This window comes from Tamandua tetradactyla, chromosome 2, assembly GCF_023851605.1.
Source record: "Tamandua tetradactyla isolate mTamTet1 chromosome 2, mTamTet1.pri, whole genome shotgun sequence".
NCBI classification, from domain to species: Eukaryota; Metazoa; Chordata; class Mammalia; order Pilosa; family Myrmecophagidae; genus Tamandua; species Tamandua tetradactyla.
Window position 1 is genome coordinate 168,004,446 of NC_135328.1, and position 12,253 is coordinate 168,016,698.

Here is a 12,253-nt window from a genome sequence, read left to right on the forward strand (position 1 = left end):
CACAGTACTCTGTCTTCCCAGATTCAGACACAATATATTTACACCACCTGGTAGGCATGGCAGGGATAAGGATTCCCAACACGCATGGGAGCAACTGTCTACATAGAGAGAGGGGTCACAAAAGGCTTAACGGACACGGTGACCATTTTGGAGGAAGGATAAGGGAAGACAGGTATGCACCCTCATTCTCAGGAAAATTCCAGTTCTAGCACTGATGCCATCACAGCATCGTTTCTGGGTTAAGGGTCCGTGTTGCTTACCGGCAGCAGCGCCCTATTCATCTCTGTGGCCCATTGCCTCGCCCAGAGCACAGGAGGGGAGTGGACAGGTGCTCTCTTTGACCTGTCCCGGAGAAATTCTTGAGTTCTAGTGGGAAGTTGGAACCAAGATGGACCAGGCAGGACCATAAGGTGGTGAGAAGTCCCCAAAGCTAGGGCTGTAGGAAGAGAGAAGTCAGGGCTCTGTCCAAGACCAGCCCGTCCCCTGGACCATGGAGGCTTGTGAAAAGGGATGTGTGATGGCTCTCTGGGGTTGGAAGAGAGGACATAACCATTCAGAGGCCTCAAGACACTTCCAGTCCACTTGGATTTTATAGAAAAGGAAATTGAGGCCCAGGGGCATTCTGCTACCCAAGGCAGGCAGTGAGTTAACTGCCAGGGAAGACCTAGAATGCTGGGCTCTGTTTCCCTTTCTTTTCCCTGGACTCTTGGCCTTAAGTGTGAGAAAGATAGTTGGAGACTGAATGTGGAAGCTCCTGAACCAAGATCTGCGAGCATGTACTTTGGATGAGAACCTGGCTCCTTGCCCATCGAGGCGGCATGTGACCTGTGTTCAGGCTTCTTCTTGGGCAGCAGCTATGGGCAGTGGGTGTCCCCGAATGGGCTGCCCCTCATCAGCTATATTTTCCTAGAAGGCCCCTCTTCCAGCTTCAGAAGTCAAAATCAAGATGGACCTGTGTGAGCCAGTGCAACCCAGAGCAGAGCTGCAGGCAGGGCCAAGGGTGCCATCTCCTTGCCCCTTGCAGAGGCCCTCTCCCGTTTGGAAATAAAATATTGCTAGATGCTGCTTTATGTTCCTTCAGACACATTTTTGGAAATGTTCTTTATGTTTACGTCTCCCATATCTTCAGGGAAATCAGTGGGTTTCAGCCAAGAAAGCTGTAATGGCTGGAGAGGGGTCTGAGGCCTGACCGACCCACTAGAGATGGGGCGGGGGCTTCCATCTTAGAGAATGGGCTTCTTGTCTCTCTGACATTTGGGCTCAGCCTTTCTTGGCTGCTTAGGTTCAGGTGTCATTCAAGGCCCAACTTGCACCCAAATGTGTTCATTTCTATATTTGTTCTTTTATGCATTTCTTCTCCACACTGCATTTGATGCGCTTAAACATACACCACACTACACCGTGGAAGGAGAGTTCTGACGGGGGCACACAGGTCCCTGTGCTGCAGAGGAGGGAAGGGGAGAGTGCAGGGGACAGCAAGGGCAAGGGGGGAAAAGTGCAGGGCAGACCTAGGGAGCTGGGAGCAGCTGGGCACTGCTGACCGGCGGAAACTGACAGGAGTCAGGCGGGCACTGTGGGAACGAACGAGAGTGCCCAGCTTTGGCATTCAAAGTTTATCTCCTGGGTAGGGGGCGCCATGGAGGGTTTGAGCAGTGCCAGACATGGTCACATTTTTGTGCTCTAGAAAGATCTTTCTGGCTGTGGTGGAGTGGGTGGGTTGCATTCAAGGGCCGAGAGGAGCCAGGGCAGCTCTCCAAGGGGAACAGGTTACGATGGTGGTGGCTTGAACCGAGGCAAAGATGGTGTGGAGGGGATGCATTGAGAGCTGTTAAGGGGGAGAATGGAGGGATTTGGGCATGGGAAGTGAGGAAGAGAAAAGAGCTTCTGAGTCATTGAAACAGGCAACACCAGCAAGAGATGAAGGTTTGCAGTGAGGAGGAGAGGGGTGGGGAATGGAGCTCAGTCTCACCTGAGCCTTTGCTGATAGCCCGTGCTCAGAGACTGCACCTGCCCGCAGCCCCCTCCCAGGGCTGCCTCTCCGGGGCTCCCCAGAGTCAGCCTGGCACCCCCTCCCAGCCCCAGCACAAGGTCCTGGCTGCCACCTCATTTCTCTGGGGAGCCTGCGTGGAAATCATGAGCCTTCCTTCTTGTGGGTTCCTTCTGGACTCAGGAAACTGCCATTGAATCCAGAAACAGACCCTGGGATTCAAAGAAATCATGACCGGTCCTGCCCTTGGAGTATCTCAGCGTGGTAGAAAGAGCTTAGAGTCAGATACACTTGAGCCGAGCAAGTTCTAGTTCTGCCACCATTGACATGTCACCTCGGTGGGGCAGGGGGCGTTTGCCCTGGGTCGGTGGTTTTCCACAGCACCTCCTTTTTCCAACAGGACCCCTTTTGTGCTACCTCCTTTATCCTCCTGAAATGAAACCCATAGACAATGGAACACGCCTGTCCCATATATATATATTTAACTCCATACAATGCTTTTAATTGTCACATAAAGAAGAGATAGAAGGGAGGTAAGTCTTAAGTCGCGTGCATTTCCACCTACAAGGGCTCAGGCTGAGGACGCCAGAAGACACGATGATGCCGTCAGTTGCACCTGTATGGGTATCCCCGAGTGCGACGGCTGCAGACACACAGATGTCACAAGCAAGAGTGGCCGAGGGTGACATGATTTTCTGAAACGGTGAACAGCTCCTGGCCGAGATCCAAACTAAACACTGTACGGTCATTCCTTAATTTACGTGGTAGTTCTATTCCTGGAAAATTCAGTGTGTGCTCAAATCATGAAAAAGCACTTTGTGGAGCTGTGCTGTAGATGTTTAGAGGATTAGGTTGCTTATTGACTGCATGAATGTTTGGTGCGATTTTCAACAGTTGGCATAGAACTGGCTGGGGCTTGCAGTGTTGGTCCTAAAGGACAGTAGCTCCAAATGTTGTGACCATTAGAAGTGTCCCCACCAATTTCCAGAATCCCCACCCTAGAGAACCCCTGGCTGCAGTGATGTGTGAGGCGCCCCCGGTCCCGGCAGGCTGGAGGTGAAGACCGAAGCACTTGCTGTAGGTCCTTTGGGGGAGAGCAGAAAGCCCTGTGGGTCAGGGCTGGTCAAGGAAGGCTCCCTGGAGGAGGTGGCCCTGGGAGCTGGATGGTTTCACATCGGGGGTGGGGGGGGAATGGGGTATTTTTTCAGAAGCCAAAGCAAACCCTGTGACATCCCAGTCAGCTTTGTCAACCTCTCTGGTTACATTATGGAACAAATAATCTTTTCCACAGAGTCCACAGAGGAACAGTTCATCTGTTAGGGGAAAAAAACCAGAAAAACAGTGTGGGCATAGGAATCGACTAATTAGCTTGATTTAAGGGGTGGGGGTGGGGGGAGGTTAGGAAAAAAAAAAAAAGGCCAAACATGAAATAATAAATATATGCCTGACGTAAACATTTACGGTCCTGTGTTTACTGAAAAAAAAAACACAGATGGAATATGTTTGTCTTCGAGAAGTTTTTATAGATTTCGACAGCCATTTCCTCTGGATTTCTTGTCCTCCCATTTCTTTCCTGGCAGTTTTGTGCTTGGGTAAGAGCAGTTTTTGGTCACTGTCACTGTTAGTATCCCTCACTGATGATCCAGGCAGAGACTCATGTGGGGCTCCAGGGCATAACAGGAAATGGCAGGGTTTAGGATCAGAGGATCAGGGAATTTTACAACCCCAGCATCAGAGACGCTTCTCATGTCTGGTTTATGAAACCACAGCATCTTAGAACGACAGTGATTTAGATGCTTAGTTTCATAAAACTGCATTATCTCAGAATGAGAGAGTCAGGGAATTTTAGAATCCCAGAAGCCTGGAACTTTCACATCATGAAAGCTGGAATCATGATGGCTTAGCATGATAAAACATAGACTCTGAGAAATTTAGGGAACATGGGGGTTCGTTTACTAGGCCACCTCTCTTCCCACCCCTGGGAGATGCTTGTATGCACTAAATACACTTAGTAGTTTTCTCTTCCAGCTTCTTGGGCCCCTGCTTTACCCCTCACCCCAGCCCCCCCACCCACACTCAACCCAGAGTCTTCCCTGGGAAACGTGCACTAGCAGTCATGTCTACCTGGTGTCTGACCACCTTTCACAGGGAAGGAGCTGGGAGTCACTGTGTGTGTGTGGGGGTGGGGGTGGGGGGTGCTGTGAGGTGCTATAGAAGGGAGAGAGGGTTCCAGCAGAGGCATCTCCTTCTTGGGCTGCTCAAGCCACCTTAGCCAGAGCGGGGGCCCTGGGTCGCGAGGCGGTCTGGGCTAGTGCAAGCTCACGTAGGTGTTCCTGACTCTTTAAGTAAAGAGTCCTTAAGGGGAGACGTACCAGGAGGTCCCTCGGGCCAGCACGGGGGTGTGCCCCTCGCTACCCCTTCCTCTAGCTCCCTGTGAGCTGGGAGGGGCGGGGTCAGGCGCACAAACCAGGAATACTGGATGACGGTCAGTTAGGGGTGGCAGCCTTCCGGTTTATTCTAAGGATTAGCTTTTGCATAGTGTTTGCGTTATAAAAACAATATGAAATATTTCAAAATGTGGAATATAAAGATTTTGAAAAATTACTTTTCAATGAAGGGCAATGTAACTGACTTCTTTTTTCTTTTTGGCGAACAGTTCTGTGAGTTCCAACAAATGATGGAGTCATGTAACCAGTCATAATCAGAATTCAGTACAGTTCCCTCACCCCCAAAAGGAACAAAGAGTGTTTAAAACACACTCCTAATTCTAAAACCACCACTCACATGTCATCCACTCTTTTTCTTCTAAAGTCTTTTTTTTCAGCACAAAACTCAGATACCAATCTACACTGGCAATCAGGTCTACTCCCTGCTGTCACTCTCCACCAGAATAGTTTATACTGCCCACACCAGAATAAAACACAGCATCCTTAGCACAACCAAGAGACCCCGTAGGTTAGGCCCTGCTTTCTCTGTGACCCCATTGCCTACCTCTCTCACCCTTGCTCGTTAGGCTCCAGTCACATTTAGCTTGCTTATCTTCCTACTCTCCAGAACACTCCTGCCTCAGGGCCTTTGTACTTGCTGTTCCCTCTACCTGGAATATTTCCCCCCACCAGTGTTCATCTGGGTCCTTCTTTCCCTTCACTGAGGTCTCTGCTGAAATGCCATTGCCGTGGCGAGACCTAATCTGTCATCCCCATCTCCCTTCACTTTCTCACTTTTTCTCCTCCTTCTCCTCTTCCTCCTCCACCCCCCTCCTCCACCCCCCTCCTCCACCCCCCCCTTTCTTCTTTCTCCGTCTTCTCCTCCTACTACTACTTTTTCTTTAGAGAGGTGCTAAGTTTACAAAAAAATCATGCATAAAATCCAGACTTCCCATATACCACCCTATTAATAACACCTTGCATTAGTGTGGTACATTTGTTAAAATTCATGAAAAAAACATTTTTATACTTACACTATTAACTACAGTCCATCATGTACAATACTTTATTTTAATCCCTTTATGTTACTTTAATTCACATCTGTCACTACCTGATATTATAGCATAGACTTAATTGTTTACTTTTGAAATTGTCTTCTCTCCTACCAAGAATGTAAACTGAATGAGAGCAGGGATTTTCCTGTCTTGGTCATCACAGTTTTCCTGGGGCCTGGAACTGTCTTGGCACAAAATAAGCATTCAGTACTCATGTGTTAAGTGAAGGAAAGAATTAACATTTGATGGATCAATTTTCCATTCTTTTTGCCATGCCAGTTATGTTTAGTGTGCATAGATTGTTCTAGTTTGCTAGCTGCCGGAATGTAATATACCAGAAACAGAATAGCTTTTAAAATGGGGAATTTATAAGTTGCTAGTTTACAGTTCTAAGGCTAAGAAAATGTCCCAATTAAAATAAGTCTATAGAAATATCCAATCTAAGGCATCCAGGGAAAGATACCTTGGTTCAAGAAGGCTGATGAAGTTCAGGGTTTCTCTCTCAAGTGAGAAGGCACATGGTGAACACAGTCAGGGTTTCTCTCTTGGCTGGAAGAACACATGGCAAACATGGCATTATCTGCTAGTTTTCTCTCCTGGCTTCCTGTTTCATGAAACTCCCAGGAAGACGTTTTCCTTCGTCATCTCCAAAGGTCACTGGCTGGTGAACTCTCTGCTTCTCATGACTATGTCATTCTTTTCTCTCTCTGAATTTCTCATTCTCCAAAATGTTTCCTCTTTTGTAGGATTCCAGTAAACTAATCAAGACCCACCCAAATGGGTGGAGACACGTCTCCACCTTAATCCATTTTAACAACCACTCTTGGCCGAGTCACATGTCCAGGGAGATGATCTAATTACAGTTTCAAACATACAGTGCTGAATAGGATTAGAAGAAATGGCTGCCTTTACAAAATGGGATTAGGATTAAAACATGGCTTTTCTAGGGTACATGCATCCTTTCAAACCAGTACATAGATTTTTTTAAAATTATAAATGTTGCAAGTTTACAGAAAAATCATGCATGAAATACAGAATTTGCAAATATCCTCCCCCTCATACAGTTTTCCGTATTATTAACATGTTGCATTTAGTGTGGTACCACCTTTGTTGCAATTGATGAAAGAGTATTATAATTGTACTGTAAACTATAGGCCATAGTTACATTAGGGTTCACTGAATGTGTGTACAGTCCTATGTTTTAAAAATTTTTTTTATTCTAAAAAAAAGTGATTCTAGTTACATATATACAACCTAAAATGTCCCCTTTAACCATATTCAAATGTATAATTCAGTGGTGTTAATTACATTCACAGTGTTGTGCTACCATCACGACCATCCATTACCAAAACTTTTCCATCATCCCAACCAGAAACTGTACCAGTGAAGCATTAAACTCCCCATTCCCTACTCTGACCCTGACTCCAGGGTAAACTGTATTCAAGTTTCTTATTCTATGAATTTGCTTATTCTAATTATTTCATATCAGTGAGAGTGTACAGTATTTGTTCTTCTGTGTCTGGCTTATTTCAGTCAACATGATATCTTTAGAGTTCAGCCATGTGGTTGCCTGTATCAGAACTTCATTCTTTTTTTTTTACAGCTGAATAATATTCCATTGTATGTATATATCATGCATTGTTTATGTGGTCATCTGTTGATGGGGCACTTGGGTTCCTTCCATTTTATGGCAATTTTGAATAATCCCGCAAAGAACATTGGTGTGCAAATGTCTATTTGAGGCCCTGTTTCCAGTTCTTTAGAGATGGAATGTCAGGTCAAATGGTAATTCTCTACTTAATTCCTGAGGAACCACCAAGTTGTTCTCCACAGTGGCTGCACCATTTTACCTTCTCACCAACAATGAGTAAGTGTTCCTATTTCTCTGTGTTTTCTCCAACATTTATTTTCCATTTTTAAAATAGTAGCCATTCCAGTGGGGGTGAAACAGTATCTCATTGTGGTTTTGATTTACATTTCCATAATGGCCAATGATGTTGAGCATCTTTGCATGTGCCTTATGGCTATTTGTATATCTTCTTTATAGAAATGTCTACTCAGGTCTTTTGTCCATTTTTTAATTGGTTTCTTTGTCTTTTGTTTTTGAATTGTAGGATTTCTTTATACATTCTGGATACGAAACCTTTATCAGATATGGGGGTTTCCAAATATTATCTCCATTCTTCAGGTTGTCTCCTTTCAAGGTGAAGCCCCTTGATGCACAAAAGTTTTTAGTTTTGATGATGTTCCATTGATCTATTTTTTCTTTTGTTGCTTTTGTAAAGTCTAAGAAACCATTGTTGAACACATGGTCCTGAAAATATTCCTCTATATTTTCTTCTGGGAGTTTTATAGTTCTGGTTCTTATATTTAGTTTTCTTTTATCCATTTTGAGTTCATTTTTGTGAGGTATGGGTCCTTCAGTTTTTTTTGCATGTGGATATCCAGTTTTCCCAACACAATTTGAAGAGACTATTCTTTGTCCATTAAATGGACTCGGCACCCTTGTCAAAAATCAGTTGGTCATCCTGAAACCCAGAGGGACCAGGCTCTCTAAGATTATCAGTTAATTACATCCCCCCATCCTTTAGTATTGACACCCATTCTCAACATGAAAAAGTCAGAACAGGCATTGCCTTAAGATCCCTATAGATTGGGAGAAGGATCAGAAGAGAAGAAGAAGGTATAACAGAGAAAATAGGATTTAACAAACAAGTATGACTGCTGAATATATATATATGATCATGTCATTTGCAAATAGAGACCCTTTTACTTTTTCCTTTCCAATTTGGAGGCCTTTAATATATTTTTCTTGCATAATTGATGTAGCTAGAATTTCCAATACCACGTTGAATAACAGTGGTGACTATGGGCATCCTTTCCTTATTCCTGATCTTCGAGGAAAGATTTCAGTCTTTCACCAAGTATTATGGTAGCTGTGGGTTTTTCATATATGCCCTTTACCATATTGGGTAAGTTTGCTTCTATTCCTAGTTTTCTATCAAAAAGGGATTTCCTCTGTCACTTGAAATGATCTTATGTTTTGAACCACTTTTGCATACCTGGAATAAATCCCACTTCATCATGGTGTATAATTCTTTTAATATGCTGTTGGATTCAGTTTGCTGGCATTTTGTTGAGGATTTTTACACCTGTATTCGTAAGAGATATTGATCTGTGATTTTCCTTTCTTGGGGTATCTTTATCTGTCTTTAGTGTTAGGATGATGTTGGCCTCATAGAATTGAGTTAGGGAGTGTTCCCTCCTCTTCATTTTTTTAGAAGAGTTTGCACAGGTTTGGTCTTATTTCTTGGAACATTTGGTAAAATTCACCATGAAGCCACCTGGTCCTGGGTTTTTTTTGTTGGGAGATTTTAAAATCCTGATGCAGTCTCTTTCCTTGTTATTGGTCTGTTGTGACATTCTGTTTCTTCTTGAGCCAGTATAGGTAGTTTGTGTGTTTCTAGGTTTCTGTACATTTCATTTAGGTTATTTAACTTGCTGACGTACATCGTTCATAGTATCCTCTTATAATCGTTTTTGCATCTGTGGGGTCGGTCGTCATGTCGCCCCTCTGATTTCTGGTTTTAGTTATTTTTGTTCTTGCTCTTTTTTCTGCCACTCACTCTAGCTAAAGTTTTGTTAATTTTATTGATTTATTCAAAGGCCCTACTTTTTGTTTTGCTGAGTCTTTCTATTGTTTTTTTTTATTCCCCATCATTTGCCTGTGTCTTATCTTTGTTATTTTATTGTGCTTGTTTTGGATTTAGTTTGCTCTTCTTTTTTATAATTCCTTCAGTTGTGAGATTAGGTCTCTGATTTGAGATCTTTCTTCTTTTTTAATATAAGCATTTAGAACTATAAATTTCCCTCTCAGCACTGCGTTTGCTGTGTCCTGTGAGTTTTGGTATGTTGTGTTCTCATTTTAATTTGCCTCAAGATACTTTCTAATTTCCCTTGTGAATTCTTCTTTGGCCCATTGGTTGTTTAAGAATGCATTGTTTAATTTCCACATATTTGTTCATTTTACAATTATCCCTCTGTTGTTGATTTCTATCTTCATTCCATTGTGGTTGGGAAAGATACATTGTATGATTTCAGTATTTTTTTAGTCTATTGAGACTTGTTTTGTGACTTAACATATGTTCTACCCTGGAAAATGATTCACGCACATTAGAGAATGCATTCTGCTGTTGTTGGATTAAGTGTTCTATATATGTCTGTTAGGTCTAGTTGGTTTAGAGTATCGTTTAAGTCTTCTATTTACTTATTGATCTCCCATCCAGATGTTTTATCCATTATTGAAAGTGGTAATTAAAGTTTCCTACTCTTAAGGTGGAATTATCTATTTCTCTCTTCAGATCTGTCAATATTTGCTTCATATAAATTGGTGCTCTTCTGTTAGGTACAGGGCCAGTTTGAAAATATTATGTGCTCCAGGAAAGACATATTTTAGTCCTGATCCAGTCTAGCGGGGGCAGCCATTTCTTTTGACCCTGATTCAATACTGTAAGGCAGAAACCTTTGGTTAGATTATCTCCATGGAGATGTGGCTCACCCATTTGTGGGTGTGACTTTTTTAATTATAAGAGATGTAACTCCACCCATTTAAGGTGGGTCTTTATTAGTTTACTGGAATTCTTTGAAAAAGGAAACATTTTGGAGAAAGTTCAGAGCTGACAGAGAGCAGATGTAGATGCTTGGAGAACAATTTGCTTGAGAGGATAGAGACATGGATGTCTCAGGTGCTTGGAGCTCAGCAGATGTTGCTGTATGCCTTCCCATGAGATGTTAAGCAAACCAGAACCTGGAGAGAGCCAAGGGAAGCCAAGAGATGAAGGCCAGCCCCAGAGAAGTCACAGGAACAGAGGCTGAAAGCAACAGAGTCCAGAAGCAGATGCCAGCCACGTGCCTTCCCAGCTGACAGAAGTGTTCCAAACCCATCGGCCTTCCTTAAATTAAGGTATCTTTACCTGGATGCCTTAGTTTGGACATTTTTATGGGTTTCAAAGGGTAAACTAGTAACTTATTAAATTCCCTTTGTAAAAGCCATTCTATTTCTGGTATGTTGCATTCTGGCAGCTTACAAACTAAAACAAGTGCATATTTTTATAATAAGTCTGCTTGTTGAATTGATCTCTTTATCAGTATATAATGACCTTATTGTCCCTCATTGCAGTTTTTTACTTAAACTGTATTTTATCTGATAAGGTAAAGTACCCCAGATCTCTTTTTTTTACTATTTGCATGGTATATATTTTTTCTATCCTTTCACTGTCAACATACTTGTGTCTTTGAATTTAAGGCAAGTCTCTTGTAAACAGCATTTGTCTGGGTCATACTTTTTTTTTTAATTGTATTTTTTTTAATAATTAAAAAAAATTAACTAACACAACATTTAGAAATCATTCCATTCTACATATGCAATCAGTAATTCTTAATATCATCACATAGATGTATGATCATCATTTCTTAGTACATATGCATCGATTTAGAAAAAGAAATAGCAAGACAACAGAAAAAGAAATAAAATGATAATATAGAGAAAAAATAAAAATAAAAATAAAAAATACAAAAATATATAAGAAAAAAAAACAACTGTAGCTCAGATGCAGCTTCATTCAGTGTTTTAACATAATTACATTACAATTAGGTAGTATTGTGCTGTCCATTTTTTTTTTTTTTTTTAGAAATCATACCATTCTATATATGCAATCAGTAATTCTTAACATCATCACACAGATGCATGATCATCGTTTCTTAGTACACTTGCATCGGTTTAGAAGAACTAGCAATATAACTGAAAAAGATATAGAATGTTAATATAGAGAAAAAAATAAAAGTAATAATAGTAAGAACAAAAAAAACAAAACAAAAACCTATAGCTCGGATGCAGCTTCATTCAGTGTTTTAACATGATTACTTTACAATTAGGTATTATTGTGCTGTCCATTTTTGAGTTTTTGTATCTAGTCCTATTGCACAGTCTGTATCCCATCAGCTCCAATTACCCATTATCTTACCCTGTTTCGAACTCCTGCTGAACTCTGTTACCAATAACATATTCCAAGTTTATTCTCGAGTGTCGATTCACATCATTGGAACCATACAGTATTTGTCTTTTAGTTCTTGGCTAGACTCACTCAGCATAATGTTCTCTAGGTCCATCCATGTTATTACATGCTTCATAAGTTTATCCTGCCTTAAAGCTGCATAATATTCCATCGTATGTATATACCACAGTTTGTTTAGCCACTCGTCTGTTGATGGACATTTTGGCTGTTTCCATCTCTTTGCAATTGTAAATAACGCTGCTATAAACATTGGTGTGCAAATGTCCGTTTGAGTTTTTGCCCTTAAGTTCTTTGAGTAGATACCTAGCAATGGTATTGCTGGGTCATATGGCAATTCTATATTCAGCTTTTTGAGGAACCGCCAAACTGCCTTCCACAGTGGTTGCACCATTTGACATTCCCACCAACAGTGGATAAGTGTGCCTCTTTCACCGCATCCTCTCCAGCACTTGTCATTTCCTGTTTTGTTGATAATGGCCATTCTGGTGGGTGTGAGATGATATCTCATTGTGGTTTTGATTTGCATTTCTCTAATGACCAGGGACATTGAGCATCTCTTCATGTGCCTTTTGACCATTTGTATTTCCTCCTCTGAGAGGTGTCTATTCAAGTCTTTTTCCCATTTTGTAATTGGGTTGGCTGTCTTTTTGTTGTTGAGTTGAACAATCTCATTATAAATTCTGGATACTAGACCTTTATCTGAAATGTCGT

General features: G+C 42.0%; 1 protein-coding gene across 3 annotated transcripts in view; it reads left to right on the plus strand.

Annotated features, from left to right (window-relative positions):
• Positions 1-12,253, plus strand: part of GLIS1 (GLIS family zinc finger 1) — a 307,452-nt gene that overhangs the window by 177,280 nt on the left and 117,919 nt on the right. The window lies entirely within an intron of this gene.